This window comes from Ambystoma mexicanum, chromosome 12 (assembly GCF_040938575.1).
Source record: "Ambystoma mexicanum isolate Mex_15411 chromosome 12, UKY_AmexF1_1, whole genome shotgun sequence".
Lineage (NCBI taxonomy): Eukaryota > Metazoa > Chordata > Amphibia > Caudata > Ambystomatidae > Ambystoma > Ambystoma mexicanum.
The window spans coordinates 232,245,408-232,258,062 of NC_090936.1; the positions used below are offsets into that span (position 1 = coordinate 232,245,408).

The following is a 12,655-nucleotide window of genomic DNA, read 5'->3' on the forward strand; positions in this document are numbered from 1 at the left end:
TGCCTTCGGATATGCAGACCAGTGCTTATGCGTGTTGGTGGCAGTTGTTTCTTTTCTGGCCCGTATCCGCTGTCTCTCCCAGGGTCTCCTCCCTTGAACTCGTCTTCGGTATTGCACTGTACGGATTTAAGGCGTTAAAAGAATGTCGCTTGCCTCTTAGGGCGCCTGCTGAGGGCCTGCTTCCCTCCTTTCCTGCACCACTTAATTTAGATGTCTCACCCATATATGGGGAAGGATTACTTGCAGGTTGTGCAGTGCTGGCCTAGGCCCAGCGGCGGTGGGGCCTTCAGGTCTCCTTGAGGGCTCTGTGTGCTTCCAGGCAGTGTCTTATATCCTGCCGGGTACTCGAGCTTTCCCCGTCAGTATCTGGATTCTTCCTTACAGTAGCGGGAATGGGGTGGATCCTTCTGCATCAGCACCGCCCACTGTGGGTTTGTGCCATGCCCCAGTGTGCTGTCCTCAGCAATCCGGATCAGCGAGCTTGTAGGTCTCGGTGCAAAATCATTCTTCGCCGACATCGTTCTACTATTCCTTCCAAAATCGGCTTCTCTTTGTTAGCCGTGTTGTGCTAGATGTATATTCAATATGCTGTGATTTTGCAGCTTGCTTCGCAGATCAAAGCTTCGGATGGGGAACGGAGCTCGATTAACCGTGAGTTCATTGCTTGGCGTCCAACTTGGGAATCGAGAGTAACGTTTTTTTAATATTTTTTTCTGTTAAAACATTTTTACTCTGTCAACAAAAATGTTATCTGAAACAGAAATGTTTTTGTTATACATATTCTTTCAGGGGTCGCAATTGGTCTTTAATTAGCAGGAGCACAAAACAGTTCCTGGGTGTCCAGCATCATCCAGTAAGCGGGAGCTACCCCTAGAGAACCAAGAGCTGCTATTTAACGTGACACACATTTTAGTCCCATACGAGAAGCAAACTATAACCATGTGTCCATTCTATATGACCCATTAGGCTTTAAATGTCTTGTAGAAGTGTCCCAATGCTCATGTATACACATTGCCAAACATGCCGAATTGATGCGCCATAGGTATGTCTGCACGGCACCAGTTGGCCTGGGCAGCCAAATGTGGTTGTTGGTGTCGAGCCAACCAGACTCTCCTGAGCTAAGAAGCTCTCGGCTCACACCAATTATGAGTCCTGTTTCTTTGCGCCTAGTTATTCATGCACCTTAAAAGATGCAGGTTTACCTTTTCAGATCAGACGGTAAGAAATACGAATTTCTTCCTTTGGCACTGTGTACTACTGGTTCTAACATATCCCTAGAGCTTCTATGGGTGAAAGCAGGGGGACCGGCTCACTTTCCATGTCCTAGTTTTTGTCGGGAATATTTGTATTTTGTTTTTTTTTTTCTTTTTCTCCCCCTCTTGCCTCCCCCTTCCTCCCAGTGTATTGGTCTATTTTTTTTTTAGACATTAAAAATAGACGATGCACCCCTTATCTGTAGGGATGCCAGTAGGATTTCTTTGCATTGTAGATCAGGGTGTGTCTGCTGCTGTCTTCCCATCATAGTTGAACTGGAAGTTATAAGGAATACATTCTGCTTCTACTAACTCGCATTCGTCGGTTGTTCGAAATACAAAGGATCGAATGCCTTTTTTTTTCGACACCTAAAATGCCGGAAAAAAAGTTTCAAATGCTTTTTTTTTTTATTTTAATTTTTTTTTGTTTTGTTTTAAATTGAGCCTGCAGAATTTTGGGTGTAACTCAAGTCATTCTTTTGGTGTTTTTTTCATTGTTTTGACACTGGCGACTTAGGCTCCTGGATTAAGGACAATGGGGATGGATTAATTTAGCATAGTAGTTGGTTGGAGGAGTGGCTTGGGTGCTTCCCTTTTTTCATTTAGTCCTCATTGCTCATTATGTAACCCACCTGATGTTTTGGGCTTGAACTCCCAACATGCCGAGCAAGCATAGTAAGTGGTGGGGAGTATCATCAGAGTTGTAGTATGAGAAATCTGGGAGGTTAACACAGAATTAGTAACCTTACATATATTGTTGTCTGGAACTGTAACGTGATTGTGCAGTTATTGAAAGCTTATATTGTGATAAGTGCATCATTCGTGATGGAGTATGTGCGCTAGGTGGGGCTCCGGAAGGCTCTGCTGAATGTGGGCGCTCCTAATCTTAAACTACCAACCACCTTACCACGGCGCAAAACTTGACTAATGGCAAGTAAGAAATGGTGTGCTCTATAATGCAGGTGTCGAGTGACTTTCTATGGCTGGCTAGTAGCTTGCAACTTCACATTTTTCACCATGCCCTTCTGATTTAATCCCGGCAAGTAGACCAGTATGAGACGGGCTCTAGTCTTTGTGGTAGGTGTTTTCAAGACTTGGTCAGTCAGTAGAACAGTTGGTGTCTTATAGTTGGCAGGGTCTGGGTCTGTTGTGTTTACTGCAAATTTCCTCCCTCTGCTTCATCTGCTGGTTGTTGTCTTGATCACATTTAAGTAGAGTCCCTGACAAAACTTACTGGCCATAGTCTCAATTGTGGCTTCAGTTGTGGGTCTTTGGCAAACTTTCGTGGCGGGTCTATGGCCTGACCACTCTGTGTAATACAGTTGGAGCTGGTGGGCAAGATCAAGAGGAATGTAAAATGACGTGGAAACCATGTGCTTATAACTAATTGTTCTGCAGTACAAAGCTGTTCCTGGTAAAATAAGTGCATCGTTCTGGGCTTGCTGTGGTAGTGCTATGGAAGTCCTCAAGCTCTGACTCAATAGTGTCCTTAGCGCTTGAGGGCATAGACCGCGTCCATGGCTGTGTCAGTCTTCTTCTTTGGGTACTGGTGTAGGTGGCGACATACTGGATCATGTTCTTCAGGAAGACCTTGAGTACACTTAAGTTTCCATTCAGACGAGGTCAGAGATGCACATGGCAGAAGGTGGGTATATTAATACCGTGGATGTTTTCTTCAAGCACTATTCTGTGCTCTCTGGTGCAGTCCTATCCCCTTCTTTGCTGCCATGACCTAGTCCCTTTTCTTTTCCCCACAGATGAGCAGAGGGGTGCATGGCTTATGTTTAACTATTTCCGTTTTTTGTCTCGGGAAGCCAGCTAGCGTCTACCAAAAAGGAGTGATCGTCTTGTATAAAATACAGATCCTTTGGGAAATCCTGGGTCGATGGTAATCTACATTGGTGGTGCATGTTTATGTCCCCTGCATACGTAAGGCCTCAAAACATTCTGACCAGACCTACAGGCTGAGTAACCTAATTGATCTCCTCCCCCCTGGGAATTTAACTCGACCCACTTGATGCCATAACATTTTTCTTTTGTAAAACATGATTGCCATGTTTTTACAGTACAAAAAAACCTGTCGCAGTTCTGTGGCAAACCAGATTGACTCGGACTATGATGTGACAAATTGGATGTTTATTTCAATAAAAAGAACTCCTATCTAGCCTTACTTCTGTGAGGGGGAAGATCCTGCTTAACCAACTAAAACAAGGGTGTTCGTCAACGTCAAAAAGACATTTTGTCCAAATCCTATTAGCTAACTGGCCCAACCACTTAGGAAAAAATAATGAAAAATGGGAGGCTGGAGCAATAGCCTCTGTCCTTGGCTTCTGCCTGACCCAATCACTTTGATGTATTTTTGATAGGTTTAAAAGTGTGTCAATGTCTCGTAACACAGTCGCAACCTCTCTGCAGGTTCTGTATGCCAAATCTTACTTCATATAGTTCCCTCTCCACAAAGAAAAGTTTTTCTAATTACAATTCCACCATTTCCGACTTGGCATTTGACAATGTTCCTATTTAGTACTTTTTGGAACCCTCCTGGTTTCCTCTCCTTCTCCCTTCATTATGTTTCATGGTTCTTGGGCTTCCTAAAAACCTCTGGCCCTCTGATCGCCTTGATTTAGCTCGACTTTTTTGGGTCGTCTGCCCGCTCTGATTTATCAGGCTCCCGTAACCCTTGTGGCTTTCCCAGCCTTTAATATCAGTTTGCTCCTCTCAACAGTGTAACCTCTTTGGGAGCATTTGCTTCCCCTCTGCTGTTTGGCTTGGCAGCTATTTCACTTCTTTTCTCGTGCACAGCTCGGGGGTCTGGCTCTCTGCTTCCGTCTGGTCTCTGCATCGGTTAACAGGCCCATCATGGCTTCTTTGTGGTTGCGTCAGCAGGCGACATGGCCACTTTACTGCCTGTCTTCATTTTTTTTTCTCTTTGCCGGTTACGATGCCATTCTTCTGAGTGGTTGTGAGTGATTTGTTCGCTCTCCATGCTTCCGCTGGCTCTGCGTTCCAGCATGGCTCTGCCCCTCGAGGACGCCTTTCCGTCAGATGCTTGCCTCTGTGTAGGATTCTCTCTCCATTCAAGGTTCCTCATGATTTTATGTACTTCTATCACAAACAAAAGGGGTGTGTTGTTGTTCTTTGACCGTGGTGTTCAGGCGGGATGAGGCATTACCTGAGCCAAAAGAGATTGAAGAAAGGCCACTATTTGGTTGAATCCAAAACCGGGTTAACCACCGTCTTTCCGATTTCCATGTAGGTGGATAATGTGTTGTGAACAGGGAGTTACTTACTGGAATGGGAGTCCTTGTGCCCAAGAGAGGAATCCCTCCCACTCATTGCCTAGACCCTAGGCAGGGTCTTGCTGAGCGGCCTCGCCTCCCTACCCTTAAAGGGGGTGGCTCCCATTTGGGAAGATGGTATGAATAGTCCAGGTTTTTCCAATGCCTTTTAAATATTCTCCTCCTTCTGGACATGTAGGTAAACCATTTCCTATTGAATGCAGAGAGTAAAAGGTCCTCCACGTGCAAAGTATTAATAGGCGGGGCTAGTATGAGGGTTGGAATACATTTGGTTGACAAACTTAGAGTGTGCAATAGCCTGTTGGTTCGAGTTTGGATTAGAATGAAGCCAAAGGAGAGGATTTGTGTTTGCGTTATGATAAATGAACCCGTATAGCGCCACCAAAGCTAATTTTAAACAAAGATGATCACAAAATGGTATAGGATGTTACCAGAAAAAATATAGCCGGCTGCAAACCAATGCCGCATTTTATTAATATAACAAACGGTGCATGTGTTTATTGAAAGAGTCAACTCTTTGTACCTCACATTGCGTCTTCCTACCATGATCTGTTTTATTGAACAATTACAATGGTGTACAGAAAGGGCTACAGGCCATTGCCTACTTTTGGCTCAATATATACTAAAGAAAATATATGAACTGGGCCATTCATGAATATAAATGAACTGGGTTTCTACTGCCTCCAAGGTAACTATCCTTGAAAGGCAACAGTTTATTTGGGGGCATTATGGCTTCTTCCGCCAGACACACCACAGGCACTGGGTTCTAATGCAGCTGCCTCTCCTCCCCAGCCCCCCTCACTTCTGGTATGGCCTCTCAGGAATGTACAAAATAAGGGCCATCTCTCCAGTCTGTGTCGCTGTTGCATTGTCCTTACAACTCCCCCCCCCCCCCCCTGATTTGCCCTTAAGCACAGTACTTCGATTTGACGCACAGCTAGGTTCCACTCTGGGCAGTGGTCGAAGTGTACAAAAAGAAGTAGTGGAACTATGATCCTTGCTGGCCTGCCCCCAATCCCCACAAATCCCATCCCCACTCCCCCTCCCACACACAAATAATACTCCTAAACACTTGCACCTGTTGTCTAAGGGAACGTTCAGTGCAGAGCACTGAAAGTGCATGTTTCAACTTCTTCCTATACTTTCATTTTAAAACGAAACCATTCCGCAACGGTGTATTTTTAAAATAAAAGTATAGGAGCTGTAAAACGTCATTTAAATAGTAGAGGAGCACTGCTCCCGACCGCCCCCGTTGACTTCAACCACTCACTCTGGGTCCCTGTTCCCCACAGTAAACCTTGATGGTCCAGTGCTGGCTGCTGAATCATTCAGCTGGGGGTTTAGGGAGCCGGGGTTGTCACTTGCGGCCCCACTCGGAGCCTGGTGGATGTCACCTAGGCTGCTGTCGGTGGCAATATCCTGCATTTCTCTGCCCTCTATTGACCCACCCAGACCCTATCTGAGGTTTAGTCTCTGCCAGTTTTGTGACACGCCGGAAGGCCATTAAACGTGGAACAATATGTTGATTCTTCAAACCCCTTGCAATGCTTCACTTAAGCAACCCCAGAGCGAGCTTGGGTTACCACGCCTGTCACAATTTTGTATTCAAGCTTATAAATTCCTGGCACACACAAACTGATGATCCTTTTTCGGACTAATTATTAAGGTTCTAACAAGGCACACTTTACACACTCAAAATCCTTTGCATGCATGGGTTCCATAGCCAAAAACATCATTCAGCAAGCTGCAATGTTGAGATTGGAGGGTATGGTGTGGTGTGGTGTGTTTTGATAAATGGACTGGTGTAATTGTAAGGTTGGGTAACAAGCCAGACACACGAGCAGATGACTTGATGATGAGTTGAAGTCCTCTGCGAAAGGCCCTCCTTCTTGTCCAGCTCCACCACCAGTCCTGGCAGGGACTCCAGGGAAGCGCATATATAGCCATTAAGAACTTAGAACTATAGAACCCATTACCTGGGCAACCAGCATAACAAACTCTAAACAGCACCTACTAGAATAGTACAGATGAAATGTAAATTACACAAGTTAAACCACAACAGTAATGTAATATCTTAGAATACAGGTCTCTGTTACTGCTCCTCTGTGAAGTTCTTCTTTTTTTCAATAGCAAAATAAATGTAAGAAAGAACATGGATCAAAATAAAGATTTCCTTCCAGGATCTAAAACTAGTAGGCAGGAGCGACCCCTAGAGAATCGTGAACTAGTTGGTACATAGCGTGCCGCACATCTAATGTTCATGTGAGATGCAAACTTGAACTTCTGGTCCCTTTTTTATATACATTCAGTGTTTTACATTTCTTCTAGATGTGCCTAATGCTTATTTATAGAGCTCCCCAAATGCAGAAAGTTACTGTCGCATAGGTATGTGTGCATGGCACCTGATGGTCTTTGGAGCCAAAGGTATTGGTTCATGTCAAGCTAGCTAGGGTCTCTAGGGCTAGAGTCAGGAACTAAATGGCTCTCTACAATTTCGAACCCTGAAGCAGAAACATGCCAAGCCCGAGGCATGGAGACTGTTTGGTTCTCAGTACACCTCCACTTCAAAGTTGCTCTAGTGGCCCCTGTTCTCAACCCCCCAACTACCTTCACCAACATGTTTGAATGACCACCTGCTACAGATTAACTTCCATTAACCTGGTGCACGGCTCCACTTGTGTATATTGCAATGAGTTTATAAATACATATGTTTCATAAGTGACACTCGACTGCAGGATCGAGTACAATGAAAGGGGTACTCTTCTCTCCTAAAATTTGCTCAACTATGCTTGTGGCCGAGTGGACTTTGCGAGGGCTGTACTTGCATAGCTCTGAAACCTTTTGTGAAAACCAAATAGATTTTGGTGTTCCTATGAGCACAAAGTAGAAGTTCATTGTTAATAGAAAATGACCTGCTATCCCTTTTGTTGTTCCACTTCTCCAAATAAAAAAAGGCACCTTGCATGTGGGTTCACCTAAGTGACATAGGACAGCTAGAACTTGAGTCTTCGTTGCACAATCTTTAATGGGGTGGTATGTAACGTTTTTCTAAATCTTAGTGTTGATGTTTGGGACTATAAGGGGATTTGTGTAGATATTTAAACGCCAGTAGCCTTTTCTATACCAATGTGATGTAAGGTCGAACATATTGCAGTATCTGAAACTTTAGGAACTTGAACATCACATCTGCCAGACATGCATTTGGACAGAAGGAAGGGGGCATGTACCCAGTTCTTTGATGGCTCGGATATGCGACACACCATTTTGACTGTATGAAGTGTGATTGAGTGGAAGGGTGGCCCCAATGAAATATGAAAACCTGTAAAACTCTAAATCCGGAGAAGCTTAGAATTCTTATGGAAGATACCAAACCCCACTCCAACTAACTGGAACTCTTACTACCGAAAGGAATTTTAACAACCCTAGAAATCACTGGAGACTCGCCACGTTCAAGCACATCACCCTCTCAGGAAAAAAGACTTTGGTATGATTCACAACCCAACTACGAACAACAAAAAAAGGAATTGAATACAAATATTTAAAAAAAAACATGGAGGAAGCACTACAACACACAATGCAATGTCTCCTATTCAAGACAGATCCGCTATTATAAAGCAGAAATCCTTGAACCAAAAAAACATTACTATTCTAAACAATTAATTAATGCATCCCATCAAGAGACGAATTTTACCAAATTTATAAAACCTGTCTTGCATCAAAGTACCCAAAAAATGAGATCGCCAACCATTTGTGAAGCAGTACTGAACATACAGCAAGCTGTCAACAATGCAACAACGAATGAAAATGAAGGCAAACATCTAAACCAGGGCAATGTGCTTCGTCCTGCAACCCTGCCGAACAGTTTTTTGAAACATTTTTCTTTTTTAAATCCATATTTGAATCGAGCTTCAAAATATTAATGTAGTAACACAGGTTGCTCTCTGCCCCCCTACCCCCAAACATCTACAAAGAGTTCCGTAACAAGGAACATGGACTTTGGAATTAAGTAAAACGTATATGTACCATCGTCTGTGCAATTCACAAGAATAGATACACAAGGCCCATTTGAACAGTAGTTTATTACATTTAGCATTTTCACAGAACCTAGAAGTATTTAGGGCCACAGAGCTTCATTTTATTTCACTGCATGCAACCATGGAAACGACACTTAGAAAAGCAGGGGCCACATCGTTCATTTGGCTTTTCGTGCTATAACAAAAACCTCAGAGGAATCCACTAGCCGTGGGCTGGTGATATTTCACTCTTGGTGAGTAAGTCCTGGTGTGTTGTGTGTATTTATAGAATGGAGGTGTCATGTGACATTTGTGTGTATTGTAGGCAGACTAGTAGCTTGCAATTGGAATTGTTGCCTTCTGGGAATGTAAATAAGCCATGCATAGGTTAATGGGCAGATGGCAGACATTTGCTAAACAGAAAATCCATTGCAGTGATTCCCTTGGGCACTTTAGAACAAATATGGAGTCATGCTCCTCGAGTTCTATTGCTATTAGTACCCAGGCACGTCGTACCAGAGTTCTAATCGAATTTTGTTAAACCGTTTCTCAACTCGAGGGAAAGGAAAAGAAAACGTCTGCCAGGGATGGGGGAGAAGGGACTTCATGTAGTCCCTTCTCCCTTTCCATGGCAGCCATTAAAAATATAGAAAAAAAAGTAAACAAAAAAGATGGCCATCATGGAAGGGGAGAAGGGACTCCACATAGTCCCTCTTCCCTTTTCATTGCAGCCAGGATGCAGATGCAACCAGCCGGACATCGGGCTGGTAAGCACCCAGAGGAGGGCCAATGAGCTTTCTTTGTTAAAAGCTCACTGACCCTTGCTGGGTACTAATGTGATGTGAAAATGTTCTCCAACCACAGGTTCACGCTGAACCAGTGCAACTGTGGTAGACTGAAGCAAAACTCAGTAATTCCCAGTTTCCACTGCTGTCGCTGAGGTTAGCATACCTCAAGAACTTCAAATTGCAACACAGCACGAGATACATTTCAAGAAGCATTTGATAAAACATATCTGACCAAATCCATTCTGGAAGTAGCTTGAACCTGGTAAGATGGTCCAAATACTGTATTGAAAAGCTCAACCTTTATCGGGAGTCACTTCAATTGGAGGAACAACTATATATTGGGACGTATATCTTTGCATTGTAAGGGTAGCGGAACTGCAATACAGGGCACAGAAACAACATGTTTTCAAACAAGGCACAATGCCTAGTAACTGAGCCTATTAATCTGCCATTCGACCCACTGTGTTGATGCACCAACTGCAGACTTTGGTGATCAGGGAAACGCTGTTTTGGGAGAAGCTTTTTGCATCGCCTCCCCAACAACTATTGGATAGCAACATTTTTTCCATGACTTCAAAACTTTGCAACTTTTCAGCATGTGAAGATACTGCTGTTTTTTCTTTTAAGAGACGGTAGGACTTTTTTTTCCTTTTTGACAAATACAATAACTGTCAAGAGAACATTTCTTAAGTTGCGATCTGAGAAATTGTGTAATTCTTTTTAGACAATTTTTGGTTTAAACTTAAGGGTAGCGGGCGAGGAGGGCAGAGTAATGTGCAAATATTTGCATATGAAATTGCCTAATGCAAATAATGCCTATCTAAACATACGGTAGAAATCCATCAAACGGCCTTTCAAAATGCCCTGTGTAATATGGTATGGCACGAACCTGTGGAGTGCAGTGAACATGATGAACATCTGTTTTTCCTCTTTCTTTGCCTGTAACATGAACAAGATTTAATTGTCCAGTAGTGCAACTGGAAACGCTGCGAAACTGTTTTAGAATGTTTTACATGTTTTTTTTTCTTCGAACCTGCAATATTGGGTTCTGCCTGGCAGTTGTCCAAGGGGCTATTTCCTGGATAATTACTGGCTTTGTGGCCATGACATATGTTAGTCTATTTTGTGGTAAAGCAAGCCATTGGTGCGCATAATAATACCGCATTTGGAACATCAAGGGGTAAACGGAATACCTGGGTGGCGTTCTCTGTTCTAAGGTGTCACGCACATGCGTTAAACAGAACCCACCTTACTGCAGATAACAAACGCGGATATTGTTGGTGGGGGGGAAGGGTAGAGGGGGTGCCTTAAGACCCAACTTCAGGAACACCAGCATTATGTGTAGCTTCACTGATCAGCACCTTCATCCTGACAAACGGCCAGGATTCTCTTTTTACCTGGCTTCTATGCTTCTTTTTTCTCATTGATCAGGTCTTCCAATGTGATTCTCAACTGACTGGCTGCTTTATAGCTCATTCACGGAGTATTTGTTATTCACGTTTCCCTGATGGTGTAGCCGAATACGTTTGCACTAGTTCTGTTGCGTATGTTCTTAGCCATTCAATGTAGCCCAGGGAGATTTTCACTGGCATCGGTCCCGGTAATGTGTGCATTAAGCCATATTATTTCATCAGCGGGAAGTATAAAAACTAGTGATTCCAGTTTAGCATGTGTGTTCCCTGTGAAGAGAGATTAACCATGTCATGTTGACTTTAGACGATTTTGTTATTTCTTGACTTTTTTTTTGTGTGTGTTTGTCTTGGTCTGCAAGATTGCAGCTGAATGTCTGGCAGTGATTGCGCATGTAGAAGCTATGCTAAAATTGAGATGTTTCAATAGAAGGTGGAGGAGTCAATCTCCAGGTATGCTAGGCTCCTGCTTGTTGCGATGCCGATGATGTTCTTGCTGTTTTGTCTCCAGTGCTTTTTCATTTCTTGTCATTCGATGTTATTAGTGTAGCCCCTGTGAGTCTGGTTAATGGTGTACACTCCCCCCCCCCCCCCAATCCAGACCAGGAACCGTTTGCATGGAAACCATCATCCCTCCCTCTTAAGTACTCGGGTACCACCCACATGGAGTGTGGCCAGACGATCGCTTCTGTCAGTGGTCCCATCTCGATAGGCCGCCACACTATCCCACTACCTCAAGCAAGGCTGCATCCCCTCGACCCCTTTTTTTACCTATTTAATCTCCTTACAACAAATTAACTGACGCCTCCTATTCGGCTTTTAGACCTATATAACGCCCATTATACCTTTCCCCACTTAACATCCTACTTAACTTTTAATAATTAAATATATCCAAATAAATGTATATACATTTATATAAAACACTAATGGGTTGATTGTCGCCCCCTTCACACTACTTTGAAGGGTGGTCTCTGGAACACTGAGGGCGTGGCTGCAATGCTGGTGGCAGTGCTGGCTGGGGGCCTGTCCCCTGATAATGGGGAGGGAGGGCCTGGACCCTCTTCTTTCTTGAGGGTGGCCCACCACAAGAGGCCAACTGCACTCACTTTGCAGCCCAAGCTATAACTTTCCTGTGTGATCCTCTTCCTGAGTGGGGGGCCGCGCCACAATCACTTCTGCTCTTTGCAGCCTCTTGCACACTTCTGGGTGGTCTGCCACATAATTTTCAAAATCTTCGGGGCAGTCCTGTTAGCATGAGGGCCACCCCACATCACTGTTGCAGCATTCCCTGGCAAGTCAAGATGGCCGCAGTGGCACTGGTGGTGTCCACTTTGCCTGTCGGGCTCAGTGCCTGCCCTCCTCAGCAGTGTGTCCTTAGACGCAGGGGGTGTAGGCTGCTGTGTGCAGCTCCCCTAGGCAGCCCAGGGCTTTGCTTCACCCAGGATACGCAACAGAGTAACACAGAACGTACTCCCTCCTCCTCTTCACCCGGGCTGGCCGGCGAGCCAGCACGGGACTTAAGCTCCTAGCTGGAGCAGACTTCCCCACTTCTCAGCTCCTGCACCTGGCCTATCTGGCTCAGGAGGACTTTATGAAGAGCCCACCTCTGTGGCCGATGGAAGACACAGGCAGAAACCTGGTCTGGGTCGAGTCCCTCATGCAGCCTGGACTATTCCTTCTCGGCCCGGGCAGCACCCTGCATGCTGTCTGGGCTCTTATTTCTTTTTAATGTGTCCAGGCTCTCCCCCGGTGAGCAGACACTTACCACCCTGGAATGGCAAATCTGCGCCTTGCTTAAGCAGCTATGTCCCTTGGCTCACTCTCTTTAGGGGGCGTCTCCACGTGCCACCGTTTATGGTTTTTAGGCCCTATTAGGGGGGGGGGGCTGCTCCA

At 44.7% G+C, this 12,655-nt stretch overlaps 1 protein-coding gene across 1 annotated transcript in view; it reads left to right on the forward strand.

Annotated features, from left to right (window-relative positions):
• BPGM (bisphosphoglycerate mutase) overlaps positions 1–12,655 on the forward strand; it is a 488,122-nt gene that overhangs the window by 34,042 nt on the left and 441,425 nt on the right. The window lies entirely within an intron of this gene.